Source organism: Euphorbia lathyris, chromosome 3 (genome assembly GCF_963576675.1).
Source record: "Euphorbia lathyris chromosome 3, ddEupLath1.1, whole genome shotgun sequence".
Classification (NCBI taxonomy): Eukaryota; Viridiplantae; Streptophyta; class Magnoliopsida; order Malpighiales; family Euphorbiaceae; genus Euphorbia; species Euphorbia lathyris.
The window spans coordinates 52,823,684-52,847,261 of NC_088912.1; the positions used below are offsets into that span (position 1 = coordinate 52,823,684).

The 23,578-nt window shown below is 37.0% G+C and overlaps 1 long non-coding RNA gene and 1 other non-coding gene across 2 annotated transcripts; both read right to left on the reverse strand.

The window, feature by feature from the left end:
• Positions 1–14,127: 14,127 nt before the first annotated feature.
• LOC136221919 (uncharacterized) lies at positions 14,128–14,639 on the reverse strand. Its single transcript, XR_010685392.1, has 2 exons — positions 14,294–14,639; positions 14,128–14,189 (listed from the first exon to the last, which is right to left on the reverse strand). It is a non-coding gene; the product is annotated as an uncharacterized lncRNA (long non-coding RNA).
• Positions 14,640–23,056: 8,417 nt separating this feature from the next.
• Positions 23,057–23,163, reverse strand: LOC136225148 (small nucleolar RNA R71). The gene has a single exon (XR_010686880.1). It is a non-coding gene; the product is annotated as a small nucleolar RNA R71 (small nucleolar RNA).
• Positions 23,164–23,578: the final 415 nt, after the last annotated feature.

Genomic DNA, 23,578 nt, shown 5'->3' on the forward strand with positions numbered 1-23,578 from the left:
TCTAAAATAATACCCAATATAGTTTAAATGAGTTAAAAGAAAATATATACATATAGTTTTGCAAAATCAAATTAATGAAAAGGATACCCAAATGTACAAAATAAATAAATACATAATAAGTAATTATTAGTTATATACCTCAAAAATAATTTTAAAAAACATATTGCATAATTATACATATACATATACAAGAATAAATGTCAAAAAAGATGAGAAAAAGGTTGAAAAAGGGGTTTTTTTAAGTTCCAGCAGCTTTACCGACGGAAATTCCGTCTTTAAACTGCCTTTACCGACAGAAACGGAAGAATTACAGAAACAGCTCCTATATTTTCCAGATTTATTAAAAAGCTTTAGATATGATCTAATCTATCATTTTGGCCACCGAACTACCCAAATCGGGTCATAGTTTATAACGGAGCATCCCAAAACGATGTTTTATTTTAAAACGTTAATCAAAAACATTTTTAAATTTTAGATCTACAACGTTTTAGTCCCGAACTACCCTTGAATCGGGTCACGGTTCGTATTGGGACTTAAAACGAGGTTTTCCGTTTCAAATCAAAACCAAAGATTTATTTAATGAAAACATGAAATTAATTCAACAAATCTAAACAATAAAAGTGCAAAAACAAATAAATAAATAGATCTAAACAACAAAAAGAGATGAATAAATAAACGGGTCTAGTTCCTCGGATTATTACCTCTCAATCGGTAATAGGAATGCCAAATCAAGTCGATTGATAGTGTTTTGAGTCGGATTTTTTTTGTGTTTTTGCTTTGTTCGGATCTCGGGGAATTTTTCCAGGGGTTCGGATTTTTTTCTCCTCCTTAATGCTTTGGACTCCATCCTATTTATAGACAAATGGAGTCCTAAGCTTAATTTATTTTTGGCTCCAAGCCAACTTGGAGCCAAAGACAAGCTAAATTAGCTTAGGAAATTACATAGCAATTTCCTTTTCATCATTAATCATCATTATTATTATTATTTGTTATTTTATTTATTTTTTATTTTCTTTAAAAACAAATTAAAGCACTTGGCCAAAGCCAAGTGCAATTGGGTTGGGCTTGGGCGGCCCAACCCCGTCACGGGCCGTCCAACGGCCCGTGACGAAAATAGCGGCCCCGACGGGGCCGAGTTTATATTTGTAATAAAAAAATAAAAGTAAAAAATATTTAAACGAATAAAATCTACCCAAAATTAACCGAAATCAAAAAAATGATTTTTGTCCAAACCGATTTTATAAAATTAGCTTTTATAAAATCGATCTTTTTACAAAACTATTTTTTTATTGTTCAAATTCTACAACCAAAACCCCTATCGATCCGAGATTTCATTAATAATGAAACACCCCGAACTCGGCGAGACGATTTAAGATTTCATTCTTGGAACCGATTCGCCCGTCATCTCGATTCGATTTCCGAATTCGATCAAACCGGTCTCCACGGTTCCTTTGAACAACGTTTTTTTTATATTTATTATTTTGATTGACTCATCATTTATTTTAATCGACTGATTTGGATTCCTTTTTATAATTTTTCTTCATCGGTCCTCCGACCCCGGTGTCTACACCTGGTAAGTGGTGATTTTTAACACCACTTTTACTAGTGATGCTTAAGTTATCTTATTATTTTTAGTTTATCCAAGTACATAATTTCATGTTGAGAACGCCAAGCCACAACTTATCAAGAATAAGAAGATATTTGAATGCTAGGCTATTTAGATGATTGTGGATGATTTACTTGACCATAATCTTTAATGATTAAATTGAAAAAAATACCAAATTACTCTCATAAGAGTGAATGTTGGATTATTTGAAATTTTCTTGGTCCAAGTTTTATCTTCTCATTTTAATAATTATTCATATAATTGTTGAATCAGTTAAATTATATTGTCAAAACAGGAAGTATAATGTTTGATTTCTTTTGGTATATTATGGTTGTTGACATAGTTGTTAGAATCGTACGAGTCGCGAGTCGATTCGTACAATTCGATTCGATTCATGAGGAATTCGAGACGTATCTATGGTATGATTCGGAAGCTTCATGAATCGGTCGAGTCACCATCGATTCGCTCCGATTCACCGAGTCGGTCAATTCAGGCCACCATTTAAAAAAAAATTCAATTTTTAACAACTCAAAAACGTACAGCAGAAGAAGATGACTATTCATTTTACAAAAACAAAAAAAAAACGTATTATGAAGCACAAATAGTTTCAATTATTATCTTCTTCTACTCTTAATTCTTTCTATTTTCTATTTCTGTCTCTACTTTCTTTTATAACTTGATATAATTTCTATTTTGATATTAAAATTCCATTTTTTTACTAATATTTAAAGTTAAATTTGGTCAATATTTCAACTTTTTATATCATTTTGAATTTGATCCGAATCTTACGATTCGATTCACGAGTCCCGATTCGCAAAATAATATTTCGAGTCACGTGTCGAATCTCGATTTAACAACTATGGTTGTTGAATATTACTTTCGGAAAAAATTCTAAATCTAATTGATTTGACTCTAATATTAGTTTTGGTATACTTGAGGTTTGAGTAATATTCTTCTACAATTTCTGATAGTTTATTCTTCCATCAGTTCCAAGTTATGCTGGTTAAAATCTTACCAAGCATGTTAAACCCATGTACCATTAGTTATTCTGTCAGTCGAGCGTTTCATATGATGGTCATATAAGCAAGCTCAACTTTAAAATCTGTCTACATATTGAAGATTACTGACAAACATTTGGTAGTTCATGTTAATATAAATCAGAATGCAACCATGTCATACATGAATTGCATGTTCCATCTCATTTTAAAATCTTGCATCCATTCATTGTTGAACTAATTGTGTTCTACTTCACTGGTTACTCTTGTTTTCTTAATTCTTTTTATAGCTTATCTGTCTTGTCTGAATTTTATTGCTTTGAGGGAATTTATGGATTAATTACTGTTAGGACAGGTGATTTGAATTGCAGCTGCCAAATTGTATATTATTTGAGGGTCAAAAAGTGAAACAAATCATGTGGAATCCTTCGTACTAGGATTTTCGACTACGAACTTACAAGCATCAAACCAGATGTTTCTAAGGAAGATGTTAAACTAGAAATAGGTTGCATATATAAAAACAATAATGTATATCTAATAGAAAAAACATAATGGAAGATCATATGTAAAAACAATATCTAATCGTTTCATCTCATTGTACAGCTCATGATTTGTAGTGGAGTGTATGTTTTCTACACAATAAGGTTTCTATTTTGATCAATTTCCTTTGAAGATTTCACTGATATAAGAATGCAGTATAATCTTAAAGCATCTATAGTAAGCTTATTTACTAACTCGATTTTTTATGTGTTTTCTAGATGTTTATGATCGACTCGTTCAAAAGGGAAAGAAACCCGGATTCTTTCAATTGTTGGCTACTCAGACTACTAGTGTTGTTTGGCATGTAAGTGGAATTACTGGATTTGTGTTGGTCTATATTCACTCCGCTGTCTTTGGGCTAGTCTTTATCTTGTTATCTTTATGCAAGTTACTCATCTAAAGTGCATGTGCAAATGAGACAATGGGTCATTACTAAAGGGATACAAATTTATCCTGATAATTTTTTCACTAATATGCTTGAATTATCAAGATTCATATTCAAAATCCCCAATCCCTGTAAAACCATATCTCGCCTTTCCCCTCTAATAACAGGTAGAGAAATTCTGGTCAACGTCCGTCCCTGTGGGGGCGTCGTTGGGTTCGACAGGGGGAAGCTCCGATGCCAAAGTCAGTAAGATGATTCAAGGAAACAAACTGAATTGACAAAGGTTGTAAGAATGTGTACCTTGATAACCTAGGGAATCAGGCTATATATAGCTGTGAAGTTGTAACCTTCAGGTAACTAGAAGGTCTCCATTAATGCTCTATTAATGGCGGTTACGAGTTATCTCTAACCTGGCAGTTAGCTAATTGATTACTCATTAATGATCTTTATGGCCGAGTCGGCGGCCAGCCGTTATAGTGGCGAATCAGGTGAATGAAGAGATTCGCCTCATAGGTCCGCCAGCGGATCTCTCAGAACAGATCCGTGGAGATCCGCCTGCCAGCTCCCCTTTGGGGATCACTACGCGGCGTTCCTGAGGTGAATATCCCTTTTAGTCATCGGGTTAATATCACGATGTTATCAGAAGCCCCCCCAAAATGCCCTTAAAGTCCTTTAGGGCTTTTGATCTTCCGCGCGCCGTCATAAACACCTGCATTAATGAGCACACTGTTCAATGCCAATGGATGAATGACACGTGTAGTGGACACACTGTCCTAGGAAGGAGAAAACTTTCTTCTTCCTCTCTCGCTTTCCCTTTCTTCTTCACTTCTTCGTTTTTTCTCTATTGTTTGAAGCTTTTTCCAGGAATTTTTCAGAGTTTCGCACCAAGCTTCCGATTTCTCATGTAAGTTTATTTTCTTTTGTTTAACTTTTCTCTGGATGTTTAGAAGTTCGTCTTCATCTTCTAGATCAACTTCAGAACTTTTTAATTCAACCTCTTCTCCCGAAATAGAAGTCAACTTTAGTTGGACTACTTCGTCATCGGAGAACTCTTCTTCTTCCGAGGGCACGATTAACTCTGATTTAGCTGGGTTTAGTTACTCGGCGCATAATCATTACCAAACTCGTTCCACTAGGAACCCGACTCTTTTTACTTCTGTCTCCGGTGCCGTTCCGGCCGGTGCATCTAGGTGGTTTCCGGGGACAATGGCCTCTTCTTCAATTCCTCCTAAGAAAAAGAATCCCCGAGCGGAGTCTACTCCGTCTCGTATGAGCGCCGCGGATCTAGTGGATCTGGCGAATCGCTTCCCCTGGATCAAGAACTATGAGACTCAGCTTGCCGTATCTCATCAACGTCCTTCCTGTCCGCCTAGCGGTTTCCTTATAGTATACTGTAGTCACGTGGAGAGAGGATTCCGACTTCCTCTTCCAAAGATGATGGCGGACATCCTGTCCTACTTTGACATCACGGTTGGCCAGCTACATCCCAACTGCTGGTTGGATATAGCTTTAGACTGCTACCTCACCTCAAATTTAGGAGTAGTATATACGGGTCGTATCTTTAGAGCTTTTCACAAACCATCAAAACGGAAGTCCGAATCCTATCTTTCGTTCGCCAAATTCGGAGTGTATTCGCCCTTTAGTGACAAAATGTCCAATGTTCATTGCTTGGATGAGAGATTCTTCTACGTGAAGATAAAAGATGGCGAACCACTGGGTTTTCCTTCATTTTGGAATCCCAGGCCGTTACATATGGCGGGCGATATGCGAATTTTAACGGATAGTGATGAGAAGGTGGCGGAGCTCATGAAGCAGATCAAGGCGGATGCATGGACATATGCGGATGCCTTAGCTTTCATGATGAGTGATATTCCATTGATTCGCCGGGAAGGGGATCAATTCATTTACTCAAAGATTACGCAATTTGACCAAGGTACCTTTCATTTCTTCGTGAACTTTGATTACTTTAATGTTTTCTTTGACAGGGGTTTATCTAAGGCCAATCACGCTCTTGGAGAGAAGCGTAAGAAGTTTCTGGAGGCTGAAGCACGCAAGAAAGATCAAGCGGCGAATCCTCAAGCGGATACTGGAAAACGTCCTGCAGAAATAGTGGTTGAGCCGCCACTAAAGAGGAGGAAGCCTAACACCACTAGAGGTCTTAAGCTTATGGCGGATGCCCTGAGGTCCGCCAAGCCTACTGGGGAGATTGCACAGGTAGGTTACCTTTGATCTTTATTTGTTCATCAAGTTTTGGACTTGAGTTCTGACCCTCGAACGTTTGTGTAGACAGTGAAGCCCGATATTGGTGGATACTGGTCCGCCAAATTTGGAGCCCAAGGTTCTTTCAAGAATGAATCCATTCTAAACGATTTGGATGAGGCCTTGGGTCAGGTGGGCGAAGTGCAGAGGAACCAAAACCAGATCCCTGGTTCCATTCATGCGCAAAAGGGGAAAACGGAGCTCCTCATGGTGAGTTCTTTTAGCAAGGATTTCGTTTTGCGGAAAATACTGGTCCTTCATTCCCTTTTGCTTTTTGACTGAATTGTTTGTTTTTGACAGTTGTATTCTCGCATACGTACCATGGAAACAGAACTCCTCCAAAACGTGGCGGATAAGGCAACCGTCGAGAAGTTAGAGAAAGAGGTAGTGGAAGCCAATGCGAATATCGCTTCTGTTAATGCAAACCTCGCTTCCGCTAATGCCAACCTTGCTTCCGCCACAGCCGCCTTGGTTCTTAGGGACACAGAAATTGAGAAGTTAAAGGCAAAGATAGTGTCTGATGCCAAAAGCCACGAGGACGCCCTTGGAGAAGCTGAATATATGGCGGGTGAGCAAGCCTTTTATTACGGCGAAATGCTCATGGCGTACTTCTCGCTGGCGCATCCTGAGACTAATTTCACAGATCCGCAATTCGCCGTCCCCGAACCAGAGGATGTGGCAAAATTCGACAAAATGTCAGATGCTAAGGAGTACCTCCGTGATTATGTTCGGAGATGGATGAAGGGGCCTATGGAGGAAACCAAGCCGTCCACTACTGTCACGTTAGATGACCTTGAGAAGGTGCCCCCTAAGGCGGATGAAGGTCCGATTCTTGACCAGACTCTTCCCCTTGGCCCCACATCCTCTGTGGATAAGGAGGTATCTCCGGCTGGCGTATCTGTGGATGTGGAGAAGGAAGATCCCCAAGCAAGCGCCATGAGCAAGGAAAGCGCGAAGGAGGATGCTCCCATTGTTACTTAGTTTGTTTTTATTTGTGACATTGTAAAAACGCTTTTAAGTACAATTTGCTTTAATCCTTTATGGAAGCTACGTTATTTTACCTTTACGTTTGCGTAAGGAAATATATATAGGCATCTAGGATTTGGAGTAGGTGGCCAGCCATACTCCATTGTATGAACCTTTGTGAAGGTTAGAAGCTGTTCTATTCCTTCTAGAGGAAGTAAAGCTGCCCAGGGGATCAATTTGCTACCTATCTTTGAGGTGAAGTGATCCGCCCGTAGGACTTGTGAATCCTTCTCTGGGAAGGATAAGAGAGTGTAAAGACCTTGCGTCCAAGGATCGTTTTAACTCTATTGGAGATTGGGATCCGGTTAGAGACAGACCCGCCCATAAGATTGATGTTCTTATGTTTTTAAGGCGAAAAGAAAGTAGCTATAAGATAGCGATACGTTGTAAATGTGGAGAGCGTTGGATGCCCCCTTTCTTTTTAAGACTGGAATATTGATATTACTGCAATAAACTTTAAAAAGAATATAGATAATAGAACAAATGATGTTTATTAATGGGAGAAATGCTTTATTACAGCAAGTAGGTCTTATAGGTGAGCCTCGTTAAAACCTTTAATAAGAAAAACCACATGGGAAAAAAGCTTATTAAAGGAAAAAGAGTACTCAAGACCGTGTGTACACTTCATTTTCTGACAAAATATTTGCGGAGATTTTGGAGGTTCCATGTGCGTGGCAGTGTGTTGCCCTTCATGTCTTGGATTTTAAATGTGGCGAATCCAATTTTATCCACTATCTGATATGGACCCGTCCAGTTGAGCCCTAACTTGCCCTTACCTTCTCGAGACTGGACTTTGTCAGCCTTTCGGAGCACAAGATCACCCACATTTAGATCCACAAGCTTGGCGTTTTTATCATGGTAAGCTGCGATCCGCTGTTTATATACCGCCATGCGCACATAGGATTGGTCCCTGCGATCTTCTATCTGATCTAGATGCTCCCTTAGCCGTTTACCGTTGTCCTCTTCACAATAAAAGGCCACTCTATCACTGGGGACCTGTATTTCGACTAGGATCACGGCTTCAACACCATGAGATAGGGCGAATGGTGTTTCCCCTGTGGCCGTCCTTGGGGTGGTGCGATAAGCCCATAGAACGCTTGTCAGCTGGTCCGCCCACTTCTTGTCATGCTCTCCCAATCTCTTCTTTATCCCCTTTACGATCGTCCGATTGGTAACTTCAGTCATCCCGTTGGACTGGGGATAATAAACAGAGGCAAATCTGTTCAGGATGCCCAACCCTTCACAGAAAGCCTTGAATTCGTCACAGTTGAACTGTGTTCCATTATCGATGATGATGGTATGTGGAACACCGTATCTTCCCATGATGTTGTCTTTGACGAATTCCACCATTCGTTCTGCAGTGATGGAGGAAACAGCTTCAGCTTCTACCCACTTGGTGAAATGGTCCACTGCCACTACCACGTACCTCCTCTGTCGGCGAGTCGGAGGAAATGGGCCAACGATGTCTATTCCCCAGAGGGCGAATGGCCGTCCTTCTATGATGGGCCTCTGGATATGTTTGGCAGTATGTGATTCATTCTCATGAATCTGGCAACTGTGACAAGATTCTACCAACTTTTGGGCATCCAATTCTGCCGTGGGCCAGTAGAAACCCGCTAACCTGGATTTCTTCAAGATGGTGGCGGATGCTTCGTGAGCCCCACATGATCCCTCATGTAGCTCTTTGAGGATTTGTTGTCCTTCTTCCGGCAGAATGCACTTCAACCAGGGATGGCTAAAGGATTTTCTGTAAAGGCCATCATTGATCATGGAGAAATAAGCCGCTCTCCTAACTATCCGCCGTGCCTCCTCTTTGTCCTCAGGTAAGGTTCCATTTAGCAGATATTGGCGGATGACCGATCTCCAATCATCTTCTACTGTTGTGAGTAGGGATACTTCTTTTGAGGCGAAGGCTGGAGCTATTTTAACTTCGAAGGGACAATCCGGATATGTCCAGTTTTCCTCGCAAGAGGCCATTTTGGCCAAATGATCCGCCTCTATGTTGGACTCCCTTGGTACATGAATCAGTTCCCATTTAGGTTCTTTAGTCTCAAGGTGATCCAACAATTTTTTGACTTCTGCTACGTATTTGGCCAGAACCTCGTCTTTCACCTCGTAATTCTTGATTACTTGGTTGACCATTAGCTTGGAATCACTATAGATCACAATCCGCTCAGGAGTGATTTCTTTAAGTAGGCGTAATCCCAATATCAGAGCTTCATATTCAGCAGCATTATTAGTTGCATGGAAATTTAATTTTGCTGCGTACCGTAATTTTATGTATTGGGGACCCTTGATCACAACGCCTACACCAGCTCCATCCGCCGAGGAAGCGTCGTCGGTGTACATTGTCCATTCCTCTATTGGAGGCTTGGGATGATCCATCCCTTCATCAGTGAATTCATTCACAAAGTCTGCCAGAACCTAACTCTTTAAAGCTGACCTGCTTTCATATCTTACATCAAATTCGCCTAGGCGGATTGCCCATTCCATCAATCTTCCCGAAGTGTCTGGTTTCTGCAACACCTTTCTCATTGGTATATTTGTTCGAACCACTACAGTATGCGCCTGAAAATATGGCCTAAGGTGGATTGTCGTGGTGACAACAGCCAGCGCCATTTTATCAAGTTTGGAATATCTAGTTTCAGCGTCTTTCAGAATCTTGCTCACATAATAAATCGGAAATTGCTAGCCATCCTCCTCTCGTATCATGACCGTGCACACGGCTTTATCCGTAACTGATACATACATGTAGAGGTCCTCTCCTTTCAAAGGTCGACTCATCATGGGTGGCTCCGTGAGGAACCGCTTGATTCCTTCGAAGGCTCTTTCACAATCCTCATTCCACTCGAATGCCTTTTGCTTCTTAATGACCTCGTAAAAGGGCTGACATCTGCGAGCTGAACAAGAGATAAACCTGCCCAAGGCTATGATACGCCCATTAAGGCGTTGTACTTCTCTGATATTCCATGGTGCTTGCATTTCTAGGACAGCCTTAACCTTGTCAGGATTTGGGCTAACTCCTTTTTCGCTGATCATGAACCCTAAGAATTTTCCATAAGTCGCACCAAAAGTGCACTTCTCCGAGTTCAGCTTAATGTTGTGGCGTCGGAGTACGTCCAGTACCTCCTTTATATCCTCCGCATGCTTTTCTATGGTCGTACTTTTGATGATCATGTCATCCATATAGACAGAATAGTTATCCCCTTTACTATCCGCGAATATCTTGTTCATCATCCTCTGATAAGTTGCACCCGCGTTCTTAAGCCCAAAGGGCATAACTTTGAAGCAATAAGTGGCTTGGTGTGTTACGAACGAGGTCTTGATTCTATCTGAGGGCTCCATGGGGATCTGATGATAACTTGACTTCACATCAGTAAAGGAGTACATGGCGTGACCGGCGGTTCCGTCTACAAGCATGTCAATACATGGAAAAGGATAGTTGTCTTTGGGGCAAGCTTTGTTGAGATCCGTAAAGTCGATGCACATGCGGTAAGATCCGCCTGCTTTTTTCACCAAAACGACGTTCGCCAACCACTATGTGTAAAGCACTTCCTCAATGGCATCCGCCCGCTGGAGCTTGGTGATCTCTTCTTCTATCACCTTCTGCCTTTCTGGGCCATGATTTCTCCGCTTCTGAGCCACGGGAACTGCATCTTTATGAATGTTGAGCTTGTGAATGATCACGTCTGGACTGATTCCTGGGAGAATTTCATCCTTCCATGCGAAGACATCTTCCGCCTCACAGAGCACTTTGGTGATTGCATTTTTAATTTCGCCTTTGAGCCCTTTAGCCATTCGCACTTGCTTTTCATCCGCCATAAGGTACATTTCGGTCTCGCCCAAGGCCATTGTGACGCGCTCCTCTTCATCTTCCTCCTTAGATTGTGGGCGAATCATTAGTGATTCCGAATATGTCTCCTGGGCCACCTTTTGGCTACCTCTGATCATTACACCTCCCTTGGCCGTGGGAATGTAAAGTATTAAGTGGCGTATGGAGATAAGGGCTGCAACTTCGGAGATAAAGGGCCATCCGAGGATGATATTGTAAGCTAACTGACCATCCAAGACAGAAAATTCCAGATCACCCTTCCAGACTTGATCATCGTCTGTAAGCTCACAATCCAGAGTGACTTGGCCTTTTGTTTGGATAGTATGTCCCGTCACTCCCAAGATATCGACCACAGTTGGTTCTACTTGAACGAGATCAATCATGAGTTTGGCGAAAGCTCCTCTGGTGATGACATTGCATGAACTCCCAGTATCAACATTACTCTTTTCATCTCCCAGCCTTCCACCATCATAGTGACAACCAGTGCATCCGCATGGGGAGATATCTCAGGACCTACATCGGAAAAGGGGCGATTTAACGACGTCCTGTCAAGGGCGGCAGTCCTTGCCTTTTTTAGCATTGGCTGGTATCCAGGTCCGCCTGCTATGACATTGATGGTACCCTTTCCTTTCTTCTTTGGGTCCTCCTTGGGTCTATCACCATCTCCTTTTTTGCCTTCAGTTTGGATGAACCGATCCAATTTGCCCCTCTCTATGAGACGCTCGATCTCTCGAGCTAACTCCCAGCATGCGTCAGTGTCGTGGCCATTTTTCCTATTTACAATAGTTTTTAGGATTTTTACCATTATTGGTGTACTCCCCTCCCTTCGGTTCGGGGTATGAAATGCTCCGTTTGTGTTGACTGTTCTCGATCCACATAAGGACTTCACTTTTAGAAGCATTGAGAGGTGTGAAAGAGGTGACAAACGTTGATTTGCTCTTAGAATCTCTTCGCCGGTTTCTAGAGGAAGAGTCCTGACGCTTGTCCCTGTCTCTATCTCGGGGACGAGATTCGCCTTTGTCCCTTTTCGGTGATGATGGTGAACCTCGACGAATGTCATCCACTTCTATAAAATCTTTACAACGCTCCATCAACTCTACCATGCTAGTGGGTTTCTTTCGAATGAGATCTTCTTGCAAACTCTTACAGGTGGTATTTCTTACGAAACATTCCACAGCTACGGAGATGTCCACATCAACGATTTGTATGCACAACTGGTTGAAAGTGTCCACATACTCCCGAAGGGATTCATTCGCCTTCTGCTTTAACTCAAAAAGCTTCCCAGATTTCACTACTGGAGGAATACAGCCGGCGAACTTAGCGCAAAATTCCCTGCTCAATTGATCAAAGCTGTTTATCGAACCTGGAGGTAAAGATTGAAACCACAAATAGGCTGGGCCCCCCAGCGTGGTAACAAACATTTTGTAGAGCACGGGCTCGGTGGCACGGTTGAGCCTAAGCAGTATTCGATATTTTCTAACGTGAGCTTCTGGATTGTCACTTCCTGTGTATATTGCAAGATTGGGAATTTTAAAAGCTCTGTCTGTTTCCTCCGCCTCAATCCAAGCTGCGAAAGGCGAATCCCTATTGGCGAACTGGTTATGCCTAGCATTTTCCTCATTCATACGGAGCACCAAGGCCCTAACTCTATCATCAAAATTTTCTGGATCCGCCCTGGGACGACCTCTTCGTGGCGATCTGCTTGGAAAAGAAGAATAAGAACTTGAATCAGACGATGGATCTGATGGCGAACGCCCTCCCCCATTACCGCGTCCGCCACCTCCTCCACTACCTCCTCCTCCACCACCTCCACCTCCGCCTCCTCCGCCAGGGGGAGCTGGCCCGTTTCCCCCTCCCTGGCTTCCTAACGGGATGTGTCCAACAGTTCCCGAAGGTGGTGGTGGTGGTGGTCCACTTGGATGTGGTGTCTCTTTTGGCCTTTTACTCCATCCACGACCAGTAGATGGGGGCGATCTACCACGATGGGAGGATCTCGGTCGTCGGGGCGAAGGTGACCTGGACCGCCTGCCTTTCTCCTTTCTGTGCTTTTTGTGTGTTCGCCCTTTGGATCCGCCAGGGGGAAGATTCGTTCGTGGACGCCTGGGGATATTGGGTCCGTCCAGATTTAGTCTAGGTCCCGCGGATCCACCCGGTAAGGATGAATTATTTCTTTGACTTCCTTCAGCGCCATCAGGAAATAACTCACGATTGATTTGTCGTTCGCCAGTCGACGTTGTGGTGGTTATCATAGAATCCGTGTTGTGAGCTTAGAGGAATGAAGAACTTTGGGCACCCGGTCCAAAGCTTAACAAAGGCCAAGATGATACGGCCGATGTGGACGCCATGCTCCAATGTGGAGGGAGGGTCATAAATGACCGCAGGCGATTCCCTGTTTCGGTTCCAAACCGTTCTCCAATTGCTTGGGCACACATATTGATGAAAGCATCTAGAGGCATACTATTTTCGACGTGCGTTGCAGGAGCAGTAGAATCAGTGCGGCCAGCACTAGATGGTGTAACTAATGGTGTTTCAATCCCTGAGGAGGGATTTTGATCTCCGTTTGTCATAGTTTTTTAGTGTGAACGAAAAACCCTTTGTTTGGTCAAGGATTCCACGATCACCGCACTAATTGATAACAGGTAGCGAAATTCTGGTCAACGTCCGTCCCTGTGGGGGCGTCGTTGGGTTCGACGGGGGGAAGCTCCGATGCCAAAGTCAGTAAGATGATTCAAGGAAACAAACTGAATTGACAAAGGTTGTAAGAATGTGTACCTTGATAACCTAGGGAATCAGGTTATATATAGCTGTGAAGTTGTAACCTTCAGGTAACTAGAAGGTCTCCATTAATGCTCTATTAATGGCGGTTACGAGTTATCTCTAACTTGGCAGTTAGCTAATTGATTACTCATTAATGATCTTTATGGCCGAGTCGGCGGCCAGCCGTTATAGTGGCGAATCAGGTGAATGAAGAGATTCGCCTCATAGGTCCGCCAGCGGATCTCTCAGAACAGATCCGTGGAGATCCGCCTGCCAGCTCCCCTTTGGGGATCACTACGCGGCGTTCCTGAGGTGAATATCCCTTTTAGTCCTCAGGTTAATATCACGATGTTATCACCCTCCTATCAACATTTTCGATGCTGTTGGATTTTGGGTAACTTTAAGCATTATATCTTGTGATTCTATCACTTATGTGACCGATGGTTGATACTTATGTAACTAAACACTTATGTGACCGATGCTAGATAAAAGCCACAAAAAAGAAGAAACCTAAATGCTTTCAAAGTCTATATTGTGAATATACTCATTTGCTATTTGCCAAATTCAGTTCTGAATCTTCAAACCATCAAGTTATTAGAAATTTTCAAAAAAGCATAATATAAATTCTTAGCAATAGTAATATACAGTGCTATAAGCAATTATTTGCATCTAACTCCCAATCAAGCTTCCTAAAAAACAAAAAATTGAGAGAAAGAGTCTAGCGTACCTGACCTTGGTAACTAGAAAGGAACCAGAACAGGAAGAAGAAAATGGAATACACTCTAAACCCTGGAATCAAACATGAGAAGAGAGATATGCTCATTAACGGCGAGCTAAAAAACAACAACGTGATAAGACGCTCAAAACGAAAGAGAATAATAAGGCGAGCTTACTTGAAGAAGGTCGAACTTCAATACAATCTGGGGCAGACGAGCATAGGGTTGCAGACTGCAACACGATTGAATAAAGGGATTGTGAGAAATTGGCAAAATCAAATACGGGCACAACTGTTGTTGATGTATAGGGGAAGAAAAAGTTCCATCGTGCAACTCAATTTGATGAGCGTATTGGGAAAAAAATGGCTGCAACTCAATTTGATGAGGGGATTAGGAAGAAATCCCAAATTCAAAACTGAAAAAGGAATTAAGAAAGTAATGGTATGAGTATATTGTAATTGGGTTTTTTCTTCTTCCTTCAAACCTTCACAGTAACGTCCAGTGTAAGTCCAAGCACAGAAGAGAGATAATTCAAGAAAAACCAGAGCAGAGGAAAGTCGATTGAAAAAATTGGTAGACAGAAGAGAGATAGAAGACCGGAAGAAGCGTGAAGAGAGTAGAAGACCGGAAGAACCAATTAACCGGTAAAAGGAATTAATTATTAATTAATGTAATTAAATGGTAGATATTAATCAGGATATAATCAAGGGTGATGGAAGCAAAGTAAAAATTACTTTGTTTTCCAACGAAGTAACAGCAGCCTTCACCTTGTATTTATAAGTATGGATTTTGTTGTATATATGTACATGTATATGTAGTTATTTAGCCATATTATGGTGTTTTGGGTTAAATGCTTGGGTAATTCTATATCGGTAATATTTTGCTATTTTATTGGGTATGGCCTATATAATATAGTCTTCTCCTATTATTTGAATAAATGTTGTTTTCGTCCTATTATTTTCGTGTGTGTATACACGGTATAATTATATTTTCTCTTTTAGTTATATAGGACTATACTAGTTTTTGACCCGTGCAATGCACGAATTCATCTTAACATATAAATATTAACAAAAATATAATCTAATAATTACAATTAATGATATAAAGGTGCTATATAAATTAAATATTATTATTTTATTTTCACATTTACCTTAAATAATCTTTTTATAGATAAATATAATAATATAATTAAAATTAATATATTATATTATATTTTTTATCAGTAAAAAATGAGGAAGTGACACCTCAGCTCCATCGTTACTATTTTATATTATATATAGAATATAGATATGCAGAGAATTAGAGAGATTTTAAGGATTAATTTAAATTATTTAGAACTTATAGATATAGATATGGAGAGAATTAGAGAGATTTTATGGATTAATTTAAATTCTACAGAACTCTTAGATATATTACGAATAAAATAATCTTTTTATAAATAAATATAATAATATAACTAAAGTGAATATATTATATTTTATATTATATTTTTTATCAGTAAAAAAGGAGGAAGTGCCACCTTAGCTCTATCGTTACTGTTTTATATTATATATAGATATGCAGAGAATTAGAGAGATTTTAGGGATTAATTTAAATTACGTAGAACTTTTAGATATAGATATGCAGGGAATTAGAGAGATTTTAGGTATTAATTTAAATTCTGTAGAAGTCTTAGATATAGTACAGATAAAATAATCTTTTTTTATAAATAAATATATTAATATAACTAAAGGTAATATATTATATTTTTTATCAGTAAAAAAGGAGGAAGTGACACCTCAGCTCCATCGTTACTATTTCATATTATATATAGAATTTAGATATGTAGAGAATTAGAGAGATTTTAAGGATTAATTTAAATTATTTAGAACTTATAGATATAGATATGCAGAGAATTAGAGAGATTTTATGAATTAATTTAAATTCTACAGAACTCTTAGATATAGTACGAATAAAATAATCTTTTTTATAAATAAATATAATAACATAACTAAAGTGAATATATTATATTTTTTATCAGTAAAAAATGAGGAAGTGCCACCTTAGCTCTATCGTTACTGTTTTATATTATATATAGATATGCAGAGAATTAGAGAGATTTTATGGATTAATTTAAATTATGTAAAACTTTTAGATATAGATATGCATGGAATTAGAGAGATTTTAGGGATTAATTTAAATTCTGTAGGACTCTTAGATATAATACGGATAAAATAATCTTTTTATAAATAAATATAATAATGTAACTAAAATTAATATATTATATTTTATATTATATTTTTTATCAGTAAAAAAGGAGGAAGTGACACCTCAGCACCATCGTTACTGTTTTATATTGTATATATATATATATGTAGAGAATTAGAGAGATTTTAGGGATTAATTTAAATTATGTTGAACTTTTAGATATAGATATGCAGAGAATTAGAGAGATTTTAGGGATTTATTTAAATTCTGTAGAACTCTTAGATATAGTACGGATAAAATAATTTTTTTATAAATAAATATAATAATATAACTAAAGTTAATATATTATATTATATTTTTTATCAGTAAAAAAGGAGGAAGTGCCACCTTAGCTCTATCGTTACTGTTTTATATTATATATAGATATGCAGAGAATTAGAGAGATTTTAGGGATTAATTTAAATTACGTAGAACTTTTAGATATAGATATGCAGGGAATTAGAGAGATTTTAGGTATTAATTTAAATTCTGTAGAAGTCTTAGATATAGTACAGATAAAATAATCTTTTTTTATAAATAAATATAATAATATAACTAAAGGTAATATATTATATTTTTTATCAGTAAAAAATGAGGAAGTGACACCTCAGCTCCATCGTTACTGTTTTATATTATATATAAATGTTTTATATTATATATAGATATATAGATATGTAGAGAATTAGAAAGATTTTAGGGATTAATTTAAATTATGTAGAACTTTTTAAATATAGATATGCAGAGCATTAGAGAGATTTTAGGTATTAATTTAAATTCTGTAGAAGTCTTAGATATAGTACGGATAAAATAATCTTTTTTTATAAATAAATATAATAATATAACTAAAGGTAATATATTATATTTTTTATCAGTAAAAAAGGAGGAAGTGACACCTCAGCTCCATCGTTACTGTTTTATATCATATATAGATATGCAGAGAATTAGAGAGATTTTAGGGATTAATTTAAATTATATAGAACTTTTAGATATAGATATGTAGAGAATTAGAGCGATTTTAGGGATTAATTTAAATTCTGTAGAAGTCTTAGATATAGTACGGATAAAATAATCTTTTTATAATATATTACATTTTATATTACATTTTTTATCAGTAAAAAAAGAGGAAGTGATGTTAAGCCCAAAATATACCTAAAATATCATATATAAATACGTTAAATTTACATTGAAATCGTGCTAATTATGTTCATTTGGAATACTTTTACGTCTTTATTTACTTCTTTGATGCAAGGTACTTAATTATTTGGTTAAATCCAAATAGGAGCTAAAACGGAGATAAAATGGAGGAAAAACCTAAAAAACGTACCAAGAATGCATATTAGCCAGAAGAACGCTCAAGGAGGACGAGAAGCAGTCGAAGAGACAGGGAGATAACTCTCTGTCGCGACTGAGATTTTCATAATCTCAGTCGCGACTTACGAAAGGCGTCACGGAAGAAGAAAAAAATCTTCAACTCGCCCATGTACCCCCTATCGCGACTGAGATTTTCAGAATCTCAGTCGCGACAGTGAAGTATTCTGCACATAATTCACATGTTTTAATCCGAGAAACGCGACTGTTCGTTTGGATAAAAGCGACCCTTCACCAGCGGACACGACCCATCATTTACAACCCTTCAACAACTATAAATAAGTGATCCATTTCAGAAATTAAGAGGTTGGAAAAGTTAGAGAAATTAGAGAAGAAAGTTATTATGTTGAGTTTCTGATTCAGAAAAGAATCAGAAAGTTAGATTTCATTTCTGTGTAAACAAACTTGCTGTACACAAGTTGTTATTAGATTAGTTATAAACACAGTATTAGTTTAGTTTCTAAGGTTGATCAGAGACAAGTTTTCATTCTGGTAGTGGACTGACCAGTCTCTATTCCGAAGATTCAGCGAGAAGAATTGACGGCTGAAGCGTATGAGGTCTGACAAACCTACGGAGTTTGAGGGAAAGATTGACAACCCGGATCTCAAAGTTTTTGTTGCAATGCTATCCAAGTTTCTACTTCTCTGTTAACTTGTGAAGATTCACATTTCATTAACGATATACTTATTTATTCAATACATTCTTTCTGTTGTTATTTTGATATTGTTCTGACAATATGATTTTCAAAATGATAAATTGTTGTTTTTATTAAAACGTTCTATTCCATCTTATTCATATAAGAACTTTGTTGAACACTTGACAGATTTAGTTTTTATGGATGACATAATCGCTGATCGCGGCTTATCAGACATAAAATACTAGTTTGATTAAGGTAGCAATCTGCTCCGATCTAGAGAGATTTCTACGGTTCAAAGCCATTTAATTGAGTAAATCCTTATATTGTTACATGTCCATAATCTTTCCAAAGTTAAAGTTGTTTTCTTTGCTTTATGAAAATAAGTTTTATACCTTCTATTTATTCCAATTACGGAAGTATCTGTCTTGTAATCAAAATCTCAAGACGGAACTGTTCTCTAAACTCGATATAATACTTCAATCTAATCCTAATTTACCAAAACCAATTCCATCAACTAAACGTATTTCTTTTATTAAACCTAAACACGTGATTAAAACCGAATTAAATAAAGTTTTAGTTAAAAAGCGCTCCCTGTGGGTTCGATATCTTTTATTACTACAAACGTATACCGTGCACTTGCGGAAATCGCTCAACAAGTGACACCTCAGCTCCATCGTTACTGTTTTATATTATATATAGATAGATATGCACAGAATTAGAGAGATTTTAGGGATTAATTTAAATTAGGGAAAAGTACAAAAATAAACCTTGTGGTTTTGGCCCACTTTCGAACTGCACCCATGTGGTTTAAAAGTTTGCAAAGTGGTACCATGTACTTCATTCTGTTAGCAAACACATATCAAATTGACTAACGGTGTTAAAAAGTCAAAGAGAAAAGAGTTAATTTGGTCCTTATATTTATTTATTTTTATAAATTGACCCCCCTATTATCTAATTATCACAAACAAACCCTAAAATAAAAAATAAAAATCACATATACCATCATATATAGATTTAAATTATGTAGAATTTTTAGATATAGATATGCAGAAAATTAGAGAGATTTTAGGGATTAATTTAAATTCTGTAGAACTCTTAGATATAGTACGGATAAAATAATCTTTTTATAAATAAATATAATAATATAATTAAAGTTAATATATTATATTATGTTTTTTATCAGTAAAAAAGGAGGAAGTGACACCTCAGCTCCAACGTTATTGTTTTATATTATATATATATAGATATATAGATATGTAGAGAATTAGAAAGATTTTAGGGATTAATTTAAATTATGTTGAACTTTTAGATATAGATATGGAGAGCATTAGAGAGATTTTAGGGATTTGATTTAAATTATGTAGAAGTCTTAGATATATTACGGATAAAATAATCTTTTTTATAAATAAATATAATAATATAACTAAAGTTAATATATTATATTTTTTATCAGTAAAAAAGGAGGAAGTGACACCTCAGCTCCATCATTACTGTTTTATATTATATATAGATTTAAATTATATTGAACTTTTAGATATAGATATGCAGAGCATTAGAGAGATTTTAGGGATTTGATTTAAATTCTGTAGAAGTCTTAGATATAGTACGGATAAAATAATCTTTTTTATAAATAAATATAATAATATAACTAAAGTTAATATATTATATTTTTTATCAGTAAAAAAGGAGGAAGTGACACCTCAGCTCCAACGTTACTGTTTTATATTATATATAGATATATAGATATGTAGAGACTTAGAAAGATTTTAGGGATTAATTTAAATTATGTAGAACTTTTAGATATAGATATGCAGAGCATTAGAGAGATTTTAGGTATTAATTTAAATTCTGTACAAGTCTTAGATATAGTACGGATAAAATAACATTTTTTTATAAATAAATATAATAATATAACTAAAGGTAATATATTACATTTTTTATCAGTAAAAAAGGAGGAAGTGACACCTCAGCTCCATCGTTACTGTTTTATATTATATATAGATGTTTTATATTATATATAGATATGTAGAGAATTAGAAAGATTTTAGGGATTAATTTAAATTATGTAGAACTTTTTAAATATAGATATGCAGAGCATTAGAGAGATTTTAGGTATTAATTTAAATTCTGTAGAAGTCTTAGATATAGTACGGATAAAATAATCTTTATTTTATAAATAAATATAATAATATAACTAAAGGTAATATATTATATTTTTTATCAGTAAAAAAGGAGGAAGTGACACCTCAGCTCCATCGTTACTGTTTTATATTATATATAGATATGCAGAGAATTAGAGAGATTTTAGGGATTAATTTAAATTATGTAGAACTTTTAGATATAGATATGTAGAGAATTAGAGCGATTTTAGGGATTAATTTAAATTCTGTAGAAGTCTTAGATATAGTACGGATAAAATAATCTTTTTATAATATATTACATTTTATATTATATTTTTTATCAGTAAAAAAGGAGGAAGTGATGTTAAGCCCAAAATATACCTAAAATATCATATATAAATACGTTAAATTTACATTGAAATCGTGCTAATTATGTTCATTTGGAATACTTTTACGTCTTTATTTACTTCTTTGATGCAAGGTACTTAATTATTTGGTTAAATCCAAATAGGAGCTAAAACGGAGCTAAAATGGAGGAAAAACCTAAAAAACGTACCAAGAATGCATATTAGCCAGAAGAACGCTCAAGGAGGACGAGAAGCAGTCGAAGAGACAGGGAGATAACTCTCTGTCGTGACTGAGATTTTCATAATCTCAGTCGCGACTTACGAAAGGCGTCACGGAAGAAGAACAAAATCTTCAACTCGCCCCTGTACCCCCTATCGCGACTGAGATTTTCAGAATCTCAGTCGCGACAGTGAAGTATTCTGCACATAATTCACATGTTTTAATCCGAGAAACGCGACTGTTCGTTTGGATAAAAGCGACCCTTCACCAGCGGACACGACCCATCATTTACAACCCTTCAACAACTATAAATAAGTGATCCATTTCAGAAATTAAGAGGTTGGAAAAGTTAGAGAAATTAGAGAAGAAAGTTATTATGTTGAGTTTCTGATTCAGAAAAGAATCAGAAAGTTAGATTTCATTTCTGTGTAAACAAACTTGCTGTACACAAGTTGTTATTAGATTAGCTATAAACACAGTATTAGTTTAGTTTCTAAGGTTGATCAGAGACAAGTTTTCATTCTGGTAGTGGACTGACCAGTCTCTATTCCGAAGATTCAGCGAGAAGAATTGACGGCTGAAACGTATGAGGTCTGACAAACCTACGGAGTTTGAGGGAAAGATTGACAACCCGGATCTCAAAGTTTTCGTTGCAATGCTATCCAAGTTTCTACTTCTCTATTAACTTGTGAAGATTCACATTTCATTAACGATATACTTATTTATTCAATACATTCTTTCTGTTGTTATTTTGATATTGTTCTGACAATATGATTTTCAAAATGATAAATTGGTGTTTTTATTAAAACGTTCTATTCCATCTTATTCATATAAGAACTTTGTTGAACACTTGACAGATTTAGTTTTTATGGATGACATGATCGCTGATCGCGGCTTATCAGACATAAAATACTAGTTTGATTAAGGTAGCAATCTGCTCCGATCCAGAGAGATTTCTACGGTTCAAAGCCATTTAATTGAGTAAATCCTTATATTGTTACATGTCCATAATCTTTTCAAAGTTAAAGTTGTTTTCTTTGCTTTATGAAAATAAGTTTTATACCTTCTATTTATTCCAATTACGGAAGTATCTATCTTGTAATCAAAATCTCAAGACGGAACTGTTCTCTAAACTCGATATAATACTTCAATCTAATCCTAATTTACCAAAACCAATTCCATCAACTAAACGTATTTCTTTTATTAAACCTAAACATGTGACTAAAACCGAATTAAATAAAGTTTTAGTTAAAAAGCGTTCCCTGTGGGTTCAATATCTTTTATTACTACAAGCGTATACCGTGCACTTGCGGAAATCGCTCAACAAGTTTTTGGCGCCGTTGCCGGGGAACGCCATAATTTTTGACAAAATTTTAAATTTTTCGTGTTTTATTTCGAATCTAGGTTTAAACATACTTATTTTAACTTTTATAATTTAATAATTTTCATTTACTAATTTATTTATTTTTCAAATTCTGTTTTGTAGGTAGTTTCGGTTCGTGCAAGATTTCAGGCTCATGCGCAGTTCTCGAAGTTCAGGCATTGTACCAGACCCTATAGACCCAGAAATTGAGAAAACCATTAGGAAGAACAAGAAAAACAAAAATAAGACTCCAGTAAAAACATATACCGAGCCAGAAAAAATGGCAGACCCACCAACACTTATGGATTACGCTAGGCCAGGTGTGGCTGGTGTGACCAATAGTATCGTTAGACCCAGAATCACCGCAAACCAATTTGAAATTAAGCCAGCTTTGCTTAATATGTTGCAAAATAATGTAACATTTTACGGGTTACCTAACGAAAATCCTAACACCCATTTAACAAATTTCCTTGAAATTTGTGACACTTTTAAAATCCCAGATGTGACTGCAGAAGCAATCAAACTTCGCCTCTTTCCTTTCACTTTGAAGGATAGAGCCAAAGAATAGTTAACTTCTATGCCAGCCGCAACTTTTGCCACTTGGGAACAATTAGCCCAAGCATTTTTATCGAAATATTTTCCTTTAGCAAAAACCGCAAGAGTCATAAAGGAGTTAACATCTTTTTCTCAAAATGATAATGAGACTCTTTATGAAACTTGGGAACGTTTTAAAGAACTTCAACGTTTATGCCCACACCACCAATTACCCGCTGAACTTTTAATGCAAACATTTTACAATGGACTAAATCCTACAACTAGGGGTTCATTAGATGCTATGTCGGGAGGGCTATTTATGAAGAAAACATCAGCCCAAGCGAGAGAACTTTTGGAGGAAATGGCAATCAACAGCAGTATGTGGCCCGCGGAACGTGGACATATGCCGGTAGCAAAACCATCATCCTCAACCACACCATCAGTTAAAGGTATAGTTGAACTTGATCCAGTCGCGATGCTACAAGCCCAATTTTCTGCTTTATCGCACAAAATTGACAAATTTATGGCACCACGCGATACCAATGGTAATCCAATCCAAATGGATGTGGATTACGAAAATATGAGTGAGATCGAACAGGTAAATTTTGTCCAAGGGCAAAACCAAACTAATAATCCTTATTCTAAT